Genomic DNA, 17,548 nt, shown 5'->3' with positions numbered 1-17,548 from the left:
CGTGACTCCACTAGACCACCACACCAAATGACCTAATCACACAGCAGGATACTTGACCATAGTGGGATTAATGCTGTGCTGTTTTCAGGATGGTAAAAAGGGGGAAGGGAAAGGAAATCAGTAGATCACCTGGGTCAACAGGAATTAACTCTTAATTAACAAAGCATTTTAATCCATTTCTACTCTTTCACTTTGCTGGCTAAAATAGCTTTTACTGTATTATTACATCATAGGAAAGCAAAGCAGGTAACTTGGTGTAGTAGATTACCTTGCATAGTACTTCTTGGTACCAAGGGAATGTATAGAAATCATTCCCATCGGTAAAGCACCTCAAGAGAGGACTGAGAAAAGTGAAATACAGAGGAGTTTTGTTTGTATTACCCTTAAGTCATCAATTATACAAAGTCAAAAACACTCCTCTCCTCTCTCCCATCACATACTTAAAATTGTAAATGTTTTTCTTAAAACAATTTTTATACATATAAATAAAAACACAGAGGACCAAGGATTCATAAAATGACTGCTAATGCCAATTATGGGGGAAATTTGGATTAACTCAATTTAAAGAACTTATTAAAAAGCCAATTTAAAACAATAAGATCCCTCACAAATCACTTTCCCTAATAAATGCATTTTCAGAGAAAAGCTTCTATCAGGGCTGCAACAATATCACAGAATCATTAAGATAACATAAAATGAACATGTTCCAAATAATTTACTAAAGCCTCTTCAAACTTAATATTTTTATCTGAACTAATTTATGGTTTAAAAAACAAAGAAATTACAGAAAACATTAATCTTACTTTTCACTGTTCTGTATATTAATTTTGGAGGTCATGAGGTTTTATCTTTTCATTTTTAAAATGATGTAAGGCACTTTTCTTTTTTGGGTTTCACAAAGGGGAAAAAAAATAGTGCTAAATTGGTATATTCTACTTAGAACCATTTTGGACAAAACAAAAACAAACAAAAAACAGGTTCTCAAAAGAACCCATAAAAAGTAATGCAAAAAAGGGAAGTCACTTGAGACTTCTAACACTATACTTTTTGAGGGAGAATCTATACTATAAAGCAAAACATCTTCTTTTGTTCATTAAACTTTTTTTTTAATGGAATAAACAAATTAGGAAGGTAACAGGAAAGGAGGCAATAACTCAATTATGTTAAAGTAAGGAAAATTGTCTAATGACATGATTTAAAGACTATTAATGAAGGACCAAGAAGAGCTTAGAAAAATAAAAGGACAATTTAGGTACTGAATTATACTAAAAAAGAGAAACATGGCATATTCCTGCATTTTGTTAATGTTTCTGTAAGAGGCTCCATCATAAAACTGAAGTGTAAAATTATTTTTAAAATGTAATATATATATCACAAAATGAATTTTTAGCAAACTTTAGTAAACTCTTTTGTTATAAATTACCCAAATTTTATCAATAAATCCCCCCTAACTTGCATTTTGTTTAAAGTAATAACTTTATATCATACAAATAAATTTCAAGTATGAAAAGTGCATTATTGCAATAATACCTCTTTGTAAGTCCAAAATTCTTGGTTTATAATAAAACTGTAAAATGAAAAATAAAAAAAAACAAAAAGGAGAAAAACCATCGGTACCATCTATTGCAGAAGTCCAACATCTTCTTAAAATGTTGCTCAGCAAGTTGCAGAGAAACACGTCTGGAAGCAACATTTAATTGAAAAGAAACTATTTTTTTTTAAATGCCATTTTACATTATTGTTGTCTCTAGTATTTTCTCCTTCCCAAGTGGAAATTCAACTCACATCTTCTATAATGGTTGCTCTTGAGTCAGCCATTCTGTGCAATCGTCACTTGCATGTTTCCAAAATCATCTTCTTCATTTGTTCTCTTCAAACTGCCTGTGGCACTAGAATGGACAGATAATGAACTTTCTATCTGTAGTGGTGACATCATCTGTATTGTTAATTTTGCTGGGTAGATGGCTTCATATTCCTGAAGTTGATGGACGACTCCAGCATTAGGATTAACACGAAATCTTCTTTCTTGAACATAAGGAAATGCTTCTCTGTACTTCATTCCGACTGTTTCCATAATGTTTGCAATAACAAAGGCAGCCCTCCTGGACATCCCTGCATTTCATGGACAAGAACTTTTCCTCCAGTTTGTAAGCTCCCATCAATAAATTCTTTAGTCATTGGAAAAAATGTATTATATTTTCAACTGGATTATCTGCAATATCCAAGACTAAATATCTAAATAATTGCTGAAAGCTTGGTTTAATAAAGTTTGCTTCAGTATTTTGTCTTATGCATATTATATGGGTTATTTCATGTCTCTGTAGTATAGGTAGCTTGCTTTTGATAGCAGAAGAATATGGGCCTAAAAACAATCCAGGTAAAATTTCCTGCATCTCGCGCCTCGTAGGATAGGTCCATTCCTCGGCATCCTCTTTGCACTGTGGGAGGGTGGGGAACTCCAGCTTCACGTCCTCCATGGTCCTGGCCCGCGGGCCGGTGGGTGGGGTGAGGGCGAGTTACCCGGCCGGCCGACCCTCAGAGCTGGCCGTGGCGGCGCAAGGGAGAACCGGTGGACCAGTGGACCGGAGGACCGGCGGGCGGGCGGCGGGCTTACAAGGAACACACGCAATCTAAAGGATCCCGGTGGCAGTGACAGCGAGGAAGAGGAGGGTTGGACGGCTCGTACCCAGCCACCATGCTGCCACCGTCTCCCACCCCCAGTGTCTCTGCACCCTCAGGCCGCCCAGGCTCCTCCTGCACAGACACCAGCCCTGCAGCCGTCTCCCCTCCACCCTCCCCAAGCTGCCCCAGCCAATCCCAGCCCACACTTGCCACAAATATGTTTTTACATGAGGTAGAACAAATGAATGTCAACATTGCAAGGTGTTAAAAATGGGGTGGGATTGGGGGAAAAAACTAGAGACTATGGTTAACAGAAACATTGTATTATGCTTCCTTTAATATAACAAAGGCAATATACCAAAGCTAAATGCATATGGGGGGTGGGGGGTATAGGGGAACGGTATGGGACTCTTGGCATTGGTGATGTCTGACTCCTTATTCTACTTTAGTTTAATTCTATCTTTCCTTTTGTTGCTTCCAGCTGTCAGGTTTTGTTTCTTTTTTTGTTTCTTTTTTCTTTTTCTCCTATCTCTTTACCTTCTTTGTGGAAGAAATGGAGATGTCTTTATATAGATAGTGGTGATGGTGGTGAATACATAAATATGTGACTGTACAGGGAACCAATGATTGGTTACTTAGGACGGAATGTTTGGTGTGTGAACAAAACCATCTTTAAAAAAAATGGGTTGATGAAGAAACCTTGAGAGCACTCTATTGAGCGAAATAAGACAGACACATAAGGACTAATATTGCAGGGTCTCACTGATAAGAACTAATGATATGTAAACTCATAGGCATGAAATGTAGGTTATCAGGATATAGAACAAGGCTGAGGAATGGGGAGTGGTTGCTTATTACGAGCAGAACGTTCAACTAGAGTGAACTTAAACGTTTGTAAATGGACAGAGGTGATGGTAGCACATTGTGAGAATAACTAACAGTGCTGAATGGTGTGTGAAGGTGGTGGAAAGGGGAAGCTCAGAGTCACGTATGTCACCAGAAGGAAAGATGGGAATATATAAAACAGTGAATCTTGTGGTGGACAATGTCTGTCATTAACTGTACAAATATTAGAAATCTCTCTCATGAACTAGAACAAATGTATGACACTATAACTAGAAGTTAATAATAGAGAGGCATATAGGAAAAAAATATATACCTATTGCAAACTATATACTACAGTTAGTAGTATTTTAACATTCTTTCATCAACAGTAACAAATGTACTATACCAACACTATGAGTCAATAATGGAGGGGGGGTGGTTAGGGGTATGGGAGGATTTGAGTTTCCTTTTTTTGTGTGTCTTTATTTCTTTTGTGGAGTAATGAAAATGTTCTAAAAATTGAAAAAAAATTAACTGTGATGATGGATGCACAGCTGTATGATGGTACCACAGGCCAAGTGATTGTACACTTTGCATCTTGGGGGTAATTGTATGGTATATGAACAATCAATTAAAAAAAATGGGGAAAGAAAGCAAAAAAAAAAAAAAAAAAAAAGAATGGGGGGCAGTGTGGGGGAAACAAAGTTAAAAAAAAGTCGTGGCCACCTGCTGGCTGCCTTTCTCAGTGGGGCGAGGGGTCAGCTGGGCCCGGCTGGCAGCACGGAGAGGCCCTGGCCCGGGTGCTGTCTCTCTGTGGCCGTGCAGCAGGCGGCAGGCACTGCCCTCATTTCCTCCCCGTGAACCTGACCGCATCTGAACTTCTGGGGTGTAACGTTTACCCCGACCTCGGAGCCCCGAGGATGCACTGACCAGCCCGTTGGCGTCTCAGCCACAGCCTTCCTCGCGGTCAGGTGCAGGGGGCACAGGACAGACGCCAGCATTTGGGGCCTGGATGAAAACGTCGTAATGTTTAGTCCAGTCCAGCAGACCCCCTGAGCAGCTGGACAAGATGATGTTTGGGGGGATGGCCAGACCACACCTTTTTCAGAGTGATTTTGGGCAACTTGAGGTGTGAAGGGTGAACGTCCCCATTTGCTGGCACATCCCAGCAGGAATGGAGCAGGTGTCCGGAGCAGGAAGGAGGTAGAGCAGACCCTCTGCAGCCTAGCAGGAAATAGGTGCCAGTGACTTACTATTGGCATAAAACACCTAGCAGAAATAAAGAGCAGCTCATACCTGGTATCTCTGGACTTTCTTATTCTTCAATTTGAACACAAAACCCAGTATGTACATATTTATTTATAAATTCTATGCATGCACGCCTATCAATTAACATGCTAAATATTAGTAGAATTTAATTTATTTCCTCTTTTTTTGCCTTTTTTAAATGCGATTTTGTTGAGATATATGCCGCCACCATATAATCCATCCGAAGTACCCAATCAGTGGCTCACAGTATCACCATATGTTTGTGCATTCATTGCCACAATCAATATTCAAGCTTTTTCATTACTCCAAAATAAAGAAAAAAAATTTTTAAATATATTTAAAAAAAACTGAAAAAAGAAATAAAAAAGAACACCTGAACTATCCCATACCCCTTATCCCCCCTATTATTTATATATATTTTTGTCACTATTTTATTACTCATCTGCCCACATACTGGTTACAGGGAGGGTCAGTCACCAGGTTTTCGCTGTCACACAGTCACACGATAAAAGCTGCATAGTTATACAATTATCATCAAGAATCAAGTCTATGGGATTACTGTTTAACAGATTCAGGTATTTCCTTCTAGCTAATCTAATACACTAGAAACTAAAAAGGAATATCTATATAATGCGTAAGAATCACCTCCAGTTTGACCTCCTGACTATCTGAGATCTCTCAGCCATTGAAACTTCATTTTGTTTCATTTCTTTTCCCCTTTTTGGTCAAGACAGCATTCTCAATCCCACAATGCCAGGGCCAGGCTCATCGCTGGGAGTCCTGTCCCTTGTTGTCAGGGAGACTCACACCCCTGGGAGTCATGTCCCACATAGGGGGAGACTTGTGAGTTTATTTGCAGAGTTGGCTCAGAGAGAGGTCACATCTGAGAAACAAAAGAGGGGTGGCTTTTAGGCATACGCAAAGGCAGGCTTAGCTTCTCCTTTGCAAGAATAAGTTTCACAAGGGCAAGCCCAGATCAAGGACTTGACTTCTTAAATTTGGAGTCTCTAATGCTTGTCAGAATGTTGGGAATTCCCCAGCTGAGGAAGTTTAGTAGTTCCACATTTTTCCCTGTCCCTTAAGGGGACTTTACAAACACTTTTTTTATTTTCTGCCCAAAGTACTCTGGGGTGCATCAGGATATATATTAACCTATACAGGAATAACACGGTCTCATTCCCCAGTGCAGGTTTCACACAACCATCTTGTTTAAATAAACTGACCATACAGGTCACATTAGAAAGCACGCTACAGGGAATTTAAATTCTGTACCAAATAGACATCTCTTAAATAGCAGTCAAAACTCAGGAGTCGATGTGACTGCTCTAAGAACTTATACTATACGAACCTTTACATCAAGCCTCGTTGAACACTCCACACTCCTGCATCACCAATTGCCCAATCTCTGTCCACATTCTATCCCCTGGTACCGATCTCTCAAATTCAATTCTCAGCATCTGCTCATTATAGTAACTTTATATTAGTGAGGCCTTACAATGTTTGTCCTTTCGTTTCTGGTTTATGTCACCTGACATAATGTCCTCAAGGTTCATTCACCTACTTGCATGCCTCACGATTCTTTCCTCTTTTATCTAAAAGATCAACATAAAGAGGAACCCTCTTGGGTCCTTGTTGAACTCCTATATCTGTCCTTCTCCAGGCCCTGAGCTACCTCTGGACTTTTTTCAATTAGATAAACCAAAAAACTCCCTTAATACCATAAGCCAATCTGAGCTGGGGTTGGTCTTTCTGGCAACTATCAACATCCTAACTCATGCAGAATTGGGTGCCAGCAAGCGGGGTGTCACAAATGGCAGACTCTAAAATATAGAAATGGCCGGACTGAGTTAGGAACAGGGACAGGGTGGAGTTCTCTCCTCTCTTGTGGTGAGAAATTGGGAACCTTTGCTCCACGTTTGTAAGTTGTGTGCTAGGTTGAACCACGGCCCCCAAAGATGGCCATGCCTTAAGCCTTGGAACCCATGACTGCCCCATTGAATGGCAGCAGGCACTCAGCAGATGTGATTAAGTTAGGGATTTAATGGGGGCTTATCCTGGATTAATGGGGGGGGGGGCGGTGCTGATGTCATCACAGAGGTTTTATAAGAGGGGCTCAGGCGGAGTCAGAGCGAGAGAAGGCCATGAGAGGGTGGGAGCAGAGGCTGAGTGATGCACCTTGAAGAGGGAGGGAAGGGGCCACACTCCAAGGAATACAGATGACCACGAGAAGCTGGAAGAGGCCAGGAAACAGATTCTCCAGTCAGAGCCTCCGGAAGGAACCAGCCCTGTGGAGGCCTTGACTTCAGCTCAGTGAAACTGATTTGGGATTTCTGACCTCCAGAACCGTAAGAATAAATTTGCCTTGTTTTATGCCTCTAAGTGTGTGGTCATTTGTTACAGCAGCCCTGGGCAACCAATGCAAATATTCACTGTGGCCTCTCGCACCTTGGGGTGCAGGATACACAGTTGCCTCTTGCATCTTGGGGAGCAGGATACCTGGTGCCTCTCACACCTTGGGGTGCAGGATACACTGTTGTTTCTTGCACCTTGGGGCACAGGATACGCTGTTGTTTCTTGCACCTTGGGGTGCAGATTACACTATTACTTCTTGAACCTTGGGGTGCAGGATACTCTGTTGCCTCTTGCACCTTGGGGTGCAGGCCACGTGCTCAGCAAGCCTGCTGCACCAGGATGTTCGGTAGACAGGCTTCACAATGCCCAAGTGGCTTGGCTCACCCAGAACGCTCCTGTAAGAGACGTCCTATGGGGTTGTGATTCATGTCCCCACAAAAGGCCTATTCATGTCCTAGACCCACTGGTAACAGGGCTTTTGAATGTGTTTCTACTAAAGTGTGAACTCCACTGTGCATAGGATCTTCAAAGATCATATTAGGAAGAGGCCAAATCGAATCAGGTGGGCCTTAATCCATGTGACGGGAGGCCTTAAGGCAAAGGAAATTCGGACATTGTCAGTGGAATCCGGAAGTCAGAAGAAGCCAGAGCATGAGGCAGCGCACCATGTGCTGGAGGCAGAGACGTCAGCCAAGGAGCCCAAGGACTGTGGCCAGCGGCACCAGGGCGCTGCAGGCTCCAGCGGACAGCCTGGCCAGTTGAGACCTTGGTTGTGTCATTTGAGCCAACCAGTGTGTGGCATTTGCCATAGAAGCCCTGGCAAAATAAGACATGTCCGAAGCCTGAAACTGGCCAGCCCCAAAGCAGAGAAGGCAGAAAATACAGCTTTGCTGAAAGAGACCTGTTCTGCATGCCCAAGATGCTGAAAATCTAATAATTGGGTGCTTGGCAGTGGTGAAAAACAAACACGAATTTTTTATTCCAAGCTAAGGCTAGCAAGAGCACAGCAGGGAGACAGGAGGCCGAGCAGGAGAAGCCCCTGCGCACCAGCTGAGAAGGATGCCCACCCCAGGCCCAGGCCCGGCCTCTTGTGTGCCTCCTGAGGTGCAGCCTGTCCCTGACAAGAGGGCGCACGATCTTTCCGTGGCTGTGCACTGGGCTGTGGTCAGTGGCAAGAAGCACATAATTGATGTCTCATCACCAGGGGCTGTTTCCAGCATCCTCCCAGCAGACACCCTTAAACTAAGGATGGATGGAGATGTTTACACAGAGTAGCTCGCCCCATTGCTGGGAGACAGAGATTTCCATCTTAAATTCTATGATTACACGAGGCTTTTGGCTTTGGCTGCAAGCTCTTGGAATTGAAGCAAATTGACTAAATCTCACTAAGATTTTAAGGCAGCCACAGTTGTATTGCTAGAGAAATCCCACCTGGGTGACAAGAGCTCAACCCCAGGATAATCTGTAGGTCCCCAGTCTTGTGCGGGGGGGAAACTGAGCTGCCAAAGGACTGCAGCACCCCAGGTCCCAGCTAGAAGTGGCGGTAGAAGACAAGGGACAAAGGATGTCCTTGGTGGGGGCTGGCCAAGGAACCAGAGAGGCTTCCTGTCTCTCCCCTCCTGTCCAGCAGGACCCAGGACGTCATGGATCATTTTGTGCTGGGGTTTCCTTTGCCCTTCTTCAAAGTAGGAGCTTTCACGCTGAGCGGGTGACTCTGGTTTAGATAATCTGACTGTGAGAGGCTCCTTCCGGCCCCGACAGCGAGGCCATCACATCCCACAGGCGAGGTCATTTGTGCAGGGGAAGTTGTGGGAATAGGACCCATGCAGATGCCAGTGACTAAGCAGCCCCGTGGGCTGGGAGTGGCTCAGCAGGCAATTCCCTCTTCCTTCTTCCAATCGCTACTTGGATTTTTGTGGCCGGCTCCGTGCTTGCCTCTGCGTGCTGGGAGGAAGTGCTGGAGGCGGGTGCGGGGAGCTGCAGCCGGCATCAGGGTCCTTTCCCTGGTTTTGGTGATGGGTAGAGGTGGGCCCGGGACTTTCTGGGGGGCTGGCCCTCTCTCGTGGGTGGGAAGCTGGAAGCCTGCAGTCTTGGCACCCCACAGGGGGAGGCTGGTGAGCTGAGTGAATCACAGAAAAACGGCACTGAGCCCTGACATTTCTCTGGATCTCACAAGGATGTGAGTCATTTTATTCTCTTTGTTGTTGCAGCCGCAGCGTCTTAGAGCTCTGCAACAGGCAACCAGAGGCATCCGAGTGTAAGAAGTTGTTGCTCTTTGAAAGGCACCCCTGTCCACCTGGTGGTTCCGATTTTGCCAGCCTCAGGTGCGCCCTGTTCCTACACCTGCTGTTGCAATGGAGTCCAGACCCCTCCACGCATGCTCCACGGTTCAACACCACGGTCCCTCTCCCGGAAATGCCCTTCAAGTCCAGTTGACTCAATAGACACTCACTGGGGCCTAGGCCCTGCCTGCGGCCTGGAGACTCATCACTGAACAAAACAGAAAGGGGTCCCGGTCTTTGTGGAGCTCAGGTTCCAGCAGGGGAAGACAGACAGCGAGAGTTCAATGTAATAAATACAGTAGGAGAAGTTGCTATGTGCTGTGGTAAAAATAAAAGCAAAGGGCGCTGGGATGGCCAGCAGGGGCCTCGTGAAAGTGACACACCACGTGGCCCCAGGGGGCTGTGGGTTCTAAAGTGGGCTCCATAGCAGAAATCTGCTTGGCGGCCCTGGGGCTGGAGCTGGGGCAGCAAAGGTGGTGTCCAGACAGTCTTGTGGGTCATCGTAAGAACTTTCTTTTCTATTCTGGTGAAATGGGGCCCCTGCACAGTTGGAGCCCTTCTTTAATTCCTATTCATCCCTCATTGTCTTTTATACATTTCACATCCTTTTGGAAGTATTTTTTCATGCCCTTCCCACCTGCTTCTAAATAAAGGGCCCTTTCGTGTGCTTTTTCTGACAGCTGTGCATAACCGATGACCTCATGCTTCACACTACACTTTAATAGTGTCTTCCTGTGTCCCTCCTCACCCTGGGAGCTCCTCCTGCATCTCCGATGCCCATCACCCAAACCTCACACCTATACTGTCCGATAGGAATTTGGTTTGGATGGAGAAATCAATTGGGCTTTGTCCTTGGGGCAGAGATGCTGCCTTCTGGGCTCAGGACGTGTTTCCTGACGAGCGAGTAACCTGTGGTTATCACACACTGCGATGGACTGAACCGTGTTCCCCACAACCCCCCGTCCTGGGGATGTGAGCCCCTTTAGTAAACAGGATCTTCAAAGATCCTATTAGTTAAGGGGAGGCCAAACTGTGTTAGGGTGGGCCTTAGTCCAGTACACCTGGAGCCCTGATACGGGGAGGAAATTTGGACACAGAGGCGAAGACAGAGGAGACACGGGCACATGATGGAGGCCGGGACTGAGTTACGGTGGCCGACAAGCCACCACCAGAGCACGGCACAGTTCGGAGGAAGCACGGCCCTGCCAGCCCCTTGATTTTGGACTTCTTGCCCCAAAAATGTGAGACAATAAGTTCCTGCTGTTGAAGCCCCCCAGTCTGTGGTGTTTCAGCCCTGGCAAACCCTCCCTTCCTCCTTCTCCCTCTCTCTCTCTTTCCCCCACACACTGTAAACTGTGGCTTCTTTACACCCACCCCTATTTTTCTCCTGTTACTTTGTTGTTCCTCTTCAAGCTTTGTAGATTCTTGAACTTCCTGAAAGTTATGACTCAAGATGGTTTGGATCAGGTGAGAAGGAATCTCTTCTGTAGGTAGCCATGAAAACCAGCTAAGTCAGAGCCTGGTCACATTTCTTAGTAACTCTGGGTACAGAACACAGACAGGAGAGAATTGTAAACAAGCGGAAACAGATGAAAAATCTCCCCATTCATTCCCAGGACCCCTGTAACTCGCCCCCCTGCGGCTCCAGTGTTGGAAGAGAAAAAGCAGCGTGGGGCTGCAAAGCTTTGGAGTCTGGAGCCCTTTTCCCTTCTTGTCCTTGGTTTCCTGGGGCTGCGTAACAAAGTATCACAAACCTGGAGGCTTAAAACAATAGGCATTTATTAACTCGTGGTTCTGGAGGCTGCAATTCTGAAATCAAGGTGTGGGCAGGGCCAGGCTCCCCCTGAAACCTGCAGGTGAGAATCGCTCCTTCCTCTTCCTCGCTTCTGGCGTTTGTGGCAAATCTTGGCACTCCTGGGCTGGCGCTGCAGCCCTCGGGGCTCTGCCCCGTTGTCTTACGGCCATTCCTCTGCCCTTCTCTGTCCCCTCTCCCTCCGAAGGACACCAGTGGTGTGGGATAAGGGCCTGCCGTGCTCCAGCAAGACCTCCTTTCAGCTGAACTAATTCCATCGGCAATGCCCCTATTTCCAAATAAATCCACCTTCTCAGGTACCAGGAGTTAGGACGTGAATGTGTCCTTTTGAGGGACACAGTCCCACCCATAACAACCCTGAGCCGAGGCGGAGAGGAGGTGAGGGGGGAGGGCAAGCAGCTAGGCACAAAGAGGCCCTTTGTGTCAAGCTGCAGAACCTGCCCTTCCCCAGCCGGCCACGGGAATCCCAGGGGAGTTTGGAGCCGGAGCTGCCATGACCGGATCTGTGCATTCCGGATGGCTGGGGTCCAGAGGGGAGGGTGGGAGGGAGGCGGCGGGAATGGGACAGGACGGGGAGGGGGCAGATGGCACTCAGGGCCCCCGGCACTGGCCTTCCTCTCCCGGCACCTTCCGGCTTCTCCTACCCAGGGCTGTCACTGATTTCCAGCTCCGGACAGCGAGCCCTGCCCTCTTCTGTGCAAACAGAGCCCTGATTTCTTGGGGGGTGGAAGGGAACCGATTCCCAGGAGAGCAGCCCCTCCCTGCGCCCGCGCCCGTCTGGGCAGCCCGTTCTCCCTGGAGACTGCTCCACCCTTGGCATCTGGCTTAGTTCTGGCCAACTATGGAGTCACTGGGGGATTTTCCTTCTGGGACAAGACCGCCTTTCCCTCTCCTGCCGGCCCTCCCTCTCTGGATGGGACGGTGGTGTGAGCACATGGTGGAGCTATGACACCATCTTGTGACCTTGAGGAGAAAAACCTGAGCATGGTGACGACTGCCCTGTGTGATGAGTGGAATGGGGGCAATTTCCGTGGAGGAGGTGCTGGGGGTGGCTCTTGGGAGCCAAGCCTGGGAGGGGCTGCGAGAGCAGGACTGGGCCGTGGAGGCGTCTGCAATGGCCTCGGCCCTCGGGCCCATGGGGGAGTGCAGCCCTGGGGCACCCTCCAGAGATGGCCCGAATCGAAGCTGGGGGGCTGAGGCTTTGTCCCTGCAGTGGCCAGCCGTGGGGTGGGCTGCAGGGTGCAGCTGTGCCCTGGGACAGGCCCCAGGGATGGCTCAGCAGTGGGCGGGCAGGCGGCAACACTCCCTGCAGCTGGGGACAGGGTGCCTTGGCCCCAAGGGGGAATCTGGGGTGCCTCACAGCACCCCAACATGGTGGTTGAGCAGCTCAACCAACACAATGGCAGCCCACCTTAGATGGCGGCTGGTTTAAACAGCTGAGAGCCTGGTCAGGGGACGTGCTGGGCCCTGGGCAACAGGGTAGGGGGGCGTTGGGGCCAGCCAGGACTGGTGAAGGAAGGTGGGAGCCAAGGCGGTGGGCGCTCCAGGCTGAGGGAAGATCTGGGAGGGCCCGCTCTGCTTCTCCTCCCTCGCCTCCCTCCGCAAGGTGGTGGTACCATTCGACAGCTCTGATGGCTGCTGCTCCTTCCTTGTACCCCACGATCTGGTTGGGACCTGACAGCACACTGTGGGGGTGTGGCCGAGACTGCTGCTGTCCTGGTTCCCTTGCGTGTCAGTCTTGTGGGACGTGAGTGGAAGTGACAGGAGGCCCCGTGGGCTCCCAGTGCCGGGTGGCGGGTCTGTGTATCTGTATTCCCTGTCCTGGTGGCTCACCTTGACAGGAATTGAGGCTTTACTTTTCCTGTACCCAGAGGCTGAGCCTCATCTGTCCCAGGGTTTAGAATCTTGGACCCACCCACCTGAGGTCCTGCCAAGTCTTTGCGCTGGACCAAGAGACCCACATTACAGCCCAGGCGGTGGTGGCAGAGGGTACCAGCTAGACGGCCTTCCAGCTTGGAGTTGACCACATTCATTTCTGGTCCCCTAAAAGCAGAATATGTGGGCATGGGAGCTAGGTGGTGGATGTGGAAGTGGCCCTGCTTCCCGTCACTCTCAGGGGAATTGGTGCTTCCTGTTCTCACAACTCTGGACTCCTCTAAAGGTCCTGATTTCCAGAGTGGGAAGGTTTCCAGAAAGGGACACAGGAAGTCTCTTTAAACCTAAGCTATGGCTGCTGCCCTCTCACTTCAGGCTACTTGTGCCAAGAGACTAGCAGACAAGGCCAGGGGTCACCTGATCATCAGGAGGAAGGGGTGCTATTATGTAATGGGGTCAGGGAAGAATCAGTTTGGCACCTGAACCGCTGGGGTGTCTCGGCACTCTCCTACCAATTCTGATGGTGAATGGACAAGTAAAGCATCCATGGCTGCTCAGAGGCTCAGAAGGTAAGCCACCTAGAACAGCAGGTATTGCCGTGCTCACTCCACCAAATGAGGCACCTAGCAGAGGAGCTAGTGGAGGGTGAGGAGAATCTACTGGGTAATAGTGGAAGGAGATGATGGCATCTCTTGTGACTCTAAGATCGTGTCAGGCGTGGAGGTGGTTGGTTGTCTCTTGGAAGTTTCCCCAGCAAAGACCACAAGATTCCTGGAGACACTCTCCCCAGGTGGGGTGAGTTTATATGAAGCCGGGGGTCTGCGGGTGCAGGGTGGACTGTAGGAGGCACTGTGGCGTGCTGCGCAGATCCCTGCATTAGGACTCTCGTTCTCATTTCCTGGATTGCTGGGATGGCCGACTCCTCTGGTGGCTCACCCATAGGTCATCTCCGGGAGCTGCCCTCAGCTGAAGGACGTTTCCTCTCCCAGGTTTATGCCTCCCCAGCCCACATCCCATGACTGTGGTGTGCAGTGGTGCGAAGGCTGCAGAGAACCTATCTCAAGTTGGGGCATCTCTTGGAGGGCCATCCCATGGGCCTTAGGGTAGCCTCGGCACAGTTCAACATCTCTTCTCCAAAACGCCACCTGTGTGCAAACCCGCACTGGCCGTCAATTTCCTAGGGCACCCAGCTCACAGCCCCCATCTAGCCATCCGGAAGTGCTTACTGATAGCCAGCAGCCCAGCTTTCCCTTGGCTCCTTGCAACCAGTTCCAAGATTCACAAATCTGATGTCAGCCCGATGCCCCCAAGGCTTTCAGTGAGCACTGGTCACTCGCTGTCACATTATTTATGTTTACCTTCTCCAACAGAAGTTTGAAGCAGCTCAGGGTATAACCCAGAGTAAGAGCTCAGTAATGATCTTTTAACATATTAACATTTTAGACTTAGAAAGTCATAAAGAATTTAACAAACTCTCCAAATGCCTTAAGAAATAAAGCATAAAAATATTATTGAACCCCCTGGGGACCCCTCCCTGATCCCAGCCCCCACCCATGTCCAGAGGCCACCACTCTTCTGATTTTAGTTTTTAATATTCTCATGCATTTTTTTTGCCAATGGCATTAAACAGAATCATATTGTGTGCGTTTGTAATCAACTTGTTTTTTTAAACTCAATATTTTGTGTGAAATTTCATTTATGATAATGTATGTAACTCTAATTTATTCACTTTCACTACCCTATAGTATTCTGTTGGAAAAAGGACAATTTATCAATTTTCTTGTATATGATATTTTGATTGCTTTTTGCCCCCACCACCAGGAACAATGTTGCAATGCACAATTTTACATGTTCCTCTTTGCACACATATGCAAATTTCTCTAGGGTAGCTAGAACGAGTGAAATTGCTGGTTGTAGGGTATATGCATCTTTAACTGCTAAAGGTCGCTAAATTGTCATCCAATGATGTTGAATCACTTTGCACTCCACCACATTGCAAGAGGGTGCTGCAGCACTTGTGAATTCACATCCTCACCCCTTTTGGCATTAATGGACTTAATTTTTTGTTAATTTGTCAAGTGTGAAATGGTACATCCTTGGTTTTAATTTGCATTTGCCTAATAGTCAGTGAGTGTAAGTCTCTTTTCTTATGTTTGTTGCTCAATACTTACTTGTTGCATAAATGAATGAAAAGTTTCCACTCATTCACCACCTCTGGGATCTGGGTCTCCGTTTTGTCTTCCTAGACTCCACATCTGCACTACTTTGGCTTTTAGCCCTGGCCTCATACCAGTCTCCCCTTTCACACGGACACCCGCGTCTATGGTGACCCTCTAGCATGAATCCCTTCCTGGAGATTCTGTGTCTTGGCTTTCTCTTTGTATTTGTATTGCTCACGCTGCCCACCTGTTCCTGACCACCAGGGTTGCTGACTTTGCCTGTCCCATCCTCCCGTCTACCATCTTGTTCATGGATTTGTTCTTTGGAGCAGCACTTGGCGGAGACCTGACATCCACATGCTGTCAGAAGTATGCCTCAAATATCAAGTCCAGAAGCAGTTAGAAACAAGCGCTCTAAACAGGCTCGCTCCTTGCTTTCATGTTTCTTGTGGTGGTACCATTTATCTTTTGGTTGGCCAGTTTTGAAGCCTTCCAGTCCATCTTAGTCTCAGCCCTAACGCTTACTACCGAGTGACAGTAGGCAAGAAAGCCAACTGTAAACCATAGGGAGCAACCAAATCTAAGGTATAATAATTATATCCAACTAACTGCTCTCAATTTTTCCTTTGTAAAATCTTTCACAGCCTTTCCTTCCTTTCCACTTCTGTCATCTTAGACCTGCTGACAGGACTAACTGATTCTTATAATAAGCCAGATTGAGCTGGGGAGATGCCTCAGTCCCAGTGCTTTGTCTGTATCCCCCCTGAGGCTGTCTGGAGATGATTGCTGGGGAGTCTCAGGGCTGTGTCAGGGGGGATCCCTGGGGCCTTCCGCAACTCCACTAGGAGAGGATCCCAGGATAGTTCTTGAGGCTGTCAGGAAAGGGTCCCTAAGGATCCACTCAGGCTATATCAGATCCCTGTAGTGGTATAAGGACAGGATTCCACGAGTTCCTAAGTCTATGCAGCAAAGGAGTCCAACTGAGGGTATGTCAGGAGGGGATCACCAAGGATCCACTGAGATCGCTCCAGGGAGGAGATCCATGGAGAGTTCCTATGACTCTGACAAAAGGGGATCCCTGAGCATCCTCTATTGTTGTCATTTACTGTGTCAAGGTCTGAGGCTGTGCTGAGGGTGCAGATTAGAATGAGACCATAGGTCCCACCCTGCAGTAAGAACCAGCTAAGGGTGGACTCCGATAGAATCAAAATGCAGTTAATGTTGACAGGGTAAGTACGAGTTGCTGTGGAAGGCCTTGCTCTCACAAGACAGAGTATTGAGACTTGGTGTGGTGAGAGCTGACAGAGCCATCAGTCTTTACTGAGGAGATGGTTGGCTGCAAATGAGGTAATGCATAGTGCCTGGTAAATATTTTGTACATAACAAGTATTAAATTGATGTTACTTATTAACAAAAAATGAAGAGGCCTTGAAAAATTTTAATCAAATTTTTGTTTCAAAAAACAACTGGCAATGGTGTGTCAAGGAGCTCCCCAAAGTTATACTGAAGCTCCAGTCTGAAAAGCCTTTCTTGACTCCTCAGTCTTTCCTCTAAGACAGCACCCGCCCATTGAAATACAATGCAGACCTCATAGGTAGTTTCAAATTTTTCCTTAGCTGCAGTATTAAAAAGTAAAAGGTCACATGGGAAATTAATTTTAATAACATACTTTATTGAACCCAATACACCCAGGATACAACTTTAACATACAATAAATATAAAAATTATTGACATTTTCATTCTTTTTTTTTTTTCATACACATCTCCGGAATCCTGTATTTTATGCCTACAGCACATGCCAATTCGGACTAGCCTCGTTCCCAGCCACACGCGGCCAGTGGCTCTCTAGTGGGGAGCCCGGGGCAGGGGCTTTTTTCTTCCTGCCTGTGTCCACCAGCTTTTCAGCTGACGCCCGGTCTCCTCCTGTCCCCTCAGATACGTCCTCCTAACGTGGTTACTATGCCTCCTACCTCACTGCACTGTAAATGTTTCCTCCGGTTAGTGCTTACCGACCCCCTGCGACGCAGCCTCCTAGCCCTCGACGCGTACCCCTGCCCTGGGGTCGGCCAGCAGCAGCGGAACCCGCTTCGGAGGCGGAGCGCCGGCCGCGGATCCGCGCCGGGCCAGCGAGCCAGGGCGAGCTCGGGGCCGTGGGGCCTCGGTGCAGCCGCCGCGCAGCCCCCGCGCCTGCCGACAGCCCGAGGGGACCCAGCCTGCGCCGCCCCTACTGCCATCACCGCGTGACTGACTCCAACACCGCCCGCCGTCGCGCTCTAATGCCGTCGGCGCGTCATTCACGCGTCGCCTGCGCTGGAGGCGGGACTTCCGGGCGCTCAGAGACACAACTTCCG

At 47.9% G+C, this 17,548-nt stretch overlaps 1 pseudogene; it reads right to left on the bottom strand.

Moving 5' to 3' along the window:
- Positions 1 to 1,810: 1,810 nt before the first annotated feature.
- LOC119543491 lies at positions 1,811 to 2,477 on the bottom strand (annotated as a pseudogene).
- Positions 2,478 to 17,548: the final 15,071 nt, after the last annotated feature.

Source organism: Choloepus didactylus, chromosome 8 (assembly GCF_015220235.1).
Source record: "Choloepus didactylus isolate mChoDid1 chromosome 8, mChoDid1.pri, whole genome shotgun sequence".
In the NCBI taxonomy this organism is placed as follows: domain Eukaryota; kingdom Metazoa; phylum Chordata; class Mammalia; order Pilosa; family Megalonychidae; genus Choloepus; species Choloepus didactylus.
Note: the sequence above shows the minus strand (reverse complement) of the source record. Positions and strands in the feature narration are given on the sequence as shown.